This window comes from Amphiura filiformis, unplaced genomic scaffold (assembly GCF_039555335.1).
Source record: "Amphiura filiformis unplaced genomic scaffold, Afil_fr2py scaffold_49, whole genome shotgun sequence".
Taxonomy (NCBI): Eukaryota; Metazoa; Echinodermata; class Ophiuroidea; order Amphilepidida; family Amphiuridae; genus Amphiura; species Amphiura filiformis.
In genome coordinates, this window is record NW_027305513.1 from 590,555 (window position 1) to 596,427 (window position 5,873).

The following is a 5,873-nucleotide window of genomic DNA, read 5'->3' on the forward strand; positions in this document are numbered from 1 at the left end:
AAACTTGTAAACCTGTTCGTCCTTGGTGGCAGACTAACGGGGAAGTTGTATTTGAAACAATGCAATGACATCATAATGAGTTCATACCTGCATGGTTTGCAAGGAGTGATGCTACAGTTGATATTCAGTCAGGTCATATGATTTCTGGGGTTTTATAATGATTCGTGACATTCCATTGTTTGTGGTATTTTACAAGACTTAAAACCAGGATATCAACAACAAGCCGCATAAGCTTAATTTGATTAAATTGAGCGATGGTAATTTGAAGACAAAAAAATAAACAAAAGAACATCAATTGCACGAGGTCTGCAGGATGGTGAGTCAAGTATAGCAAAGTAATATTTACTGGCATTTCACACGCTGATCAGTGGGACACCAAACGAACCGAACTATATTAATACTATAAACAGCAATTTTCCATATATGATCTATGTTTACCTAACATTGATGTTTCTGCATATTTGATTATTACCTGCTTTACCCCGCAAATATAAAATATGTTGACCTAGTGGTTGTCTGAAATGTACTAAAGCACACAAGAATACCTGGTTTTGACCCCAGGTCATCCTCGATTAAGATTGTAACCTAGTGCAGTCTCATCCTAACTACTAATTAACGTATTTTCTGGTATTATGTAACAGGCAGAAGACGTGGAAGACCAACCCGATTGTAGCCAAGGTGGCTTGTTGAAAGCCAGTATGGACGGAATTCCAAAGGTGTCTGAGTAAGGCTTGTTTTCTTATTTGTATTCAGTGGCGTAGCGGCAGGGGGGGCGATCGCCCTGGCAAAATTGCCTATTTGGGCCCCGCCCCTAGTGCAAGGAAAAAGAGGAAAAAAAAGAGGAGAGAGAGAAAAGAAGAGAGAGGAGAGGAGGGAAGAGAGATATTGGAATCCATGCGATATGCAATACCATACGATTATTATCAATAAGTCTTGCAAAATTGTCTATTTGGGCCCCAGCCCCCCCTAGTTTGGGCCCCCGTTCCATACAGGCTTGCCCCCTGGAAAATCCCAGCTACGCCGCTGTTTGTATTTTAATACTTTGGATATACTTGTATGAAGAAATCCTAACTAGTTCATGTGTTGTTTCCAATTTTAAAAGCATTGATGAAAACTTGATATAGCTTTAGACTGTGGATATTCATCACTTATATTTTTACAGCGATACGCGTGATGGTCTCAACGTTAGTCGATACTTGTTGGTTTTGACCGAAAACTTTGCAGCTCTTCCGATTGTGGAAAAGCAGTTTGCAGAGAAAAAGCCAGAAGTTATCTTCGGTAGCAGCTTTCCAAGTGACCAAGAGTATACACAGGTAACCTCAAACGATTTCATTGCATGGGATAATATTACACTGATGTGTGGGTTTGTATTGTGAAGATGGGAATATACAGGTGTGACGTCTGTGTTTTTCCTTATGCTTCATATGTGCAACATTTTGTGTGGGTTGTGTGCGTGGGGGATGGGGTTGTGTTTGGTAGAATTAGGGGATGTGTATGTTTGTGAGTCGCATATGTTTACGTTTTTGAAAAACAATCACATCGGCAACTGACGACGAGCCTTTTATCATGTTTATTGTGGCTTCGTATTGTGTTTTTTTTTATGTAAAATTCAGATCTCTGTATGAGTATGAGTTTATTGTGTTAAATGACCAATATAGGTATGTAGAGATATCAACAGTATCAAGATCTGCATGGAAGCAGGGAGAACAGTTATTTTGCTGAACTTTAACAAACTATACGAGAGTTTGTACGACGCCTTGAACCAATACTACGCCCATTACAAGGATAAGCGCTATGTTGCCCTCGGACTTGGCACACACCGGGTGAAATGCAAAGTGGATCAACAGTTCAGGTATTACTAGTTTTATCGTTAATGTAAGTGAAGTGGCATGCGCGGGACAATATCTTGCAATCGGGACTTGGTCGTAATAGCTTCTAGAGGGTTCTAAATAAGCATTCTGCTTAATTTCTTTTGTGTATTATTATTATTTCACATGAAAATAAACATTTATGTACAATAATTGTTGATTATTCAAGTACGGTGGCTAGAACCGCATTAAACATTGGCAAAACTACATATTCATGAGTCATTTTACACACCGAAGTTCATTATAATTAATGATAAGAAACAATGAAAAAAAAAAAAAAAAAAAAAAACTACCAAAAACAACAACAACTATGAACCAATAAATCCGATTGGACTCAAATTTCAGATAATTTTTCCGCTGATCATGTAATGAATTCCTGAAATAGACACATTTTCAAAATTCTTTCCAAATTCTTTGTATTTTATTAGGTTAATTGTGATTGCGGACAAAACAGACGTTTATGATCACTTCCCGACGCCATTGATAAACCGACTGGAAAAGCATTTCCTGTCATCATCCACCATGTTGACTCCAACACAACTCAATCTGGTAGCCGAGCTCAATCAATGGGTTCAAGAGTTCTCTTCCATAACTCTACCAAAAGATGTAGAGCAGTAAGTTGGAGTTTATTCAGATAGTTCTTTCCCCGAGTCTTGTGCTTTGGGTTTTTGGTCCACTTCTTTTTCGTTCAACGTAACAAAAAAATTATTGGGCCAAATTTTTTTATTAATTTTTAAAAACTAGATAAAAATATCTAGGAACCTTTTTTATTTATTTTTAAAATTTTGAACTTCACCAAAAAATTTGAAATTTGGGCGAAAATCAGGCTTTTTTTATAATTTTTTTGAAAATTGGGCATTTTTTGACCATTTTTGGTGCAAATTTCTCAAAGTTGGTCAAAGTTCAAAAAAATAAAAAAAGGTTCCTAAATATTTTTGTCTAGCTTTTAAAAATTAAAAAAAATTCGCTGAACGAAAAAGAAGTGGGCCAAAAAAAAGAAGCCGTTTTGGGGTTCTAAATATGTATACTTTTATATAGTTTAGACAAACAATTTAGCAGTTATGAGGCCCAAAAGTGTTCATAATTCCAGGGTTAAGGCCAACCTTAAGCACTGACATACACAACTTGTCTTAAAGTGTTAATATTGAGCAATTTAGTACAGAGTGATAGCACCTTTGTTAAGCAGTTGACGCTGTTATGTGGGTTATTTCAAATTATTTTTTTGACACCAGAGAATATTTTAATTATAAATATAATATAATATATGCAGACCTCCTTATGAGTGTTTAACCGCCCTTAAATTCTAGTGGCAAAATGTCACTATGCCACTAGAATGTTCAGCTAAACACTTTGAATATTTACAAGTGGGTCAGTATTATTGATTATTTAGTAACGAATATAGCAACGGAATGGTTCATGTATTATTTTATTTAATATACTTATATTTACCCCCGTAATTCCACCCATGCTTCATCCTCTACAAGGCTAATTTATATTGCTATTTAAAAAAGTTTAAAAAGGGGGGGGGGGGAGGAGCGGTAACCTTGGAGTACATCATCTATTCAGTATAAAATTGAACGTTTTCCTGTATGTTATATGTTTTCTGTTCTTTTGGTACATAACTATACATGTATTAAGCAAACTACTATTAAACGATTATATTTCCAAACAAGGTGCAAACAATTTGACGTGGAAGACGCTTTTGTTGGTTTTCACAAAGATCTGATTGCTAAACTAGTGTTCCGATTTCGTGATCAGAAAACCAAAGATGATCAACCGACGGAGAACGAGGTAACCATTGTAGTCAGGGTAGTAAATGAAGCATTTCCACAAGTTTAAACTGACTTTCAGTACAATAAAGTCAACTTGCCGAAAATTCAAGGTTACTTGAGTTTATTGTGCTTAAAGTCAGCTTAAACTTTTGGAAATTGTTTGTCACCAGCACGTATGTACTTACTTTCGAATAATTATGTAGTATGTTATTGTTACTGACGTTGTTTTGACTGTTGTTATTGTTGTTTGTGGTGCTGGTGGAGGTGGTGGTGGTGGTGGTGGTGGTACCGTGGTGATTATGGCAAAGCAATAACTTAAAGGGACTGATAGTAGTAATTGCGGTACACATTTGCTTCGAGTTAACTAAATATTCCTTGGAAGTTTGGACTCGGTTCGATTGAATACAACCAGACTTGTATCCGAATCCACTTTATTAGAACCGAATTTATTTGTATCAGAGTCCAAACATAGTCTTGAGTCCTTTTTGCGTCCGATTCCAGACTGGAGTCAGAGTCCAACAAATCTATGATCCAAGTCCGGCTCAATTCTGAACTCTGTCAAAGTCTAGTTCAAAATTGTTATGGATTCAGTCAAAGATTCCAAATAGGAGACTATTGGAAATTGCCATATCACAATATATTAGATAAGTCAACAAATTTGGGACATTTGTATATAAATTGTACACATTTTACATGGAATTAATTGGCCTGGGCTAGGCATCTATAGTCCTAGTCATTTTACTTGTATGTCCCAGGTCCGACAAGCAGTGGACTCGAGTCTGAATCCAGACTCAAACGACAATTCACTGAACACAACGTGTGTTTTATTGTTACAGGCAATGATACGTAGGAATGTCCAAAAATCACTTCTTCAATGTGCTACACCAGAAGCGATCATGAGACTGTCGTATTCACCACTGAAAGATGATTTTGATGACTTTTTTGCGACCTACTTTTCAAATCAGAAGCACAGCAGTTTAAAGGAGTATCTGCAGCATCATCTAGAGAAGGAAATCAGACGATCACAGGAGCTAATGTTGCAGGTAACGTTATCTTTGTTATATTTATATTTTACATTCTTTTAAGTGTTTAAAAACACTTGAGAATTTACTCGCAATCTTATTGGTTCTTACCCGTGTGATATGACACGATATCATACACTTTAGCGCGTACGTGTCGACGCGATACTCGTACGCGCTATTTGAATTAATTGGAGGTGCATAGCAACAACGTGACCGATCGATTCTAAAGCCCAAGGTATAATTCCTTGTAAAATGTAGGATTTAATTTAATTAAAATTTGGTATAGTTATGATTGGTATATTTATTTGAATTGAAGTGCTTAAGAATAAGAATAAAGGTATTGTTTTTAGCCGCTGTCGTGCATCTATTGTTTTATATAACACACGACATCATTTTTGGCGTAAAATAACTCGGCGTCGCCTCGTTGTTTTACGTAAAATAATGATGTCGCCCGTGTTATATGACACTATATATTCACTCCAGAAGCTGAAAACAATACATTTATTCTCTAAATTCGCTAAAAGGACGCAATTCTGAATGCGGTTCAAACCAACATTACATTTATCCTATTGTACTATCAGGTTACAACACATTCCCGTTTGCTGGTAAGCCATGATCTTGAACAACTGGAACGTGACCTGAATTTAGAGCAGAAATGTTTGAAATCTCTTTACCTGCACAGCTTTCAAACACAACAGCAGTGTCGTCAGCAAGTAAGGTAATCACATAATTGTTTATCGTAATTGGTAATAATTAATCATTGTAAATTTTAATGAGCATAGTGCATGTCATTGATGGTCTGGTTCAGATTAACTCGCTTTAAAGATCGATCAAATCGTGACTTGGCGATAGCAACCGTTACTCATTTGAACCTACGTTACAGATATCTTATATGATTTGCCATATTGTACCGACGTTTTCGATGAAAAGGGTGATAATAACTCATTCAAACACATTCCGTGAAAAATGCTTCCGCAAACTACCTGTATAAATGTGATAATTATTTGTAATTTTTTATGTGTTTTCTAAAGGCATTTTCTGACAACCAAGCAAGATTGTGAGCGCATTCTAGTCGTACAGTGTGAAGACGGCCATAGAAACAGTCAACTGATAGCATGTGCATCTTACTGCATTGTTGACGAAATAATGCGAGTCAAAGACCAATCAAGCAAAATACATCCGAAGCCGGTACATGTCATTCTTGTCATCAA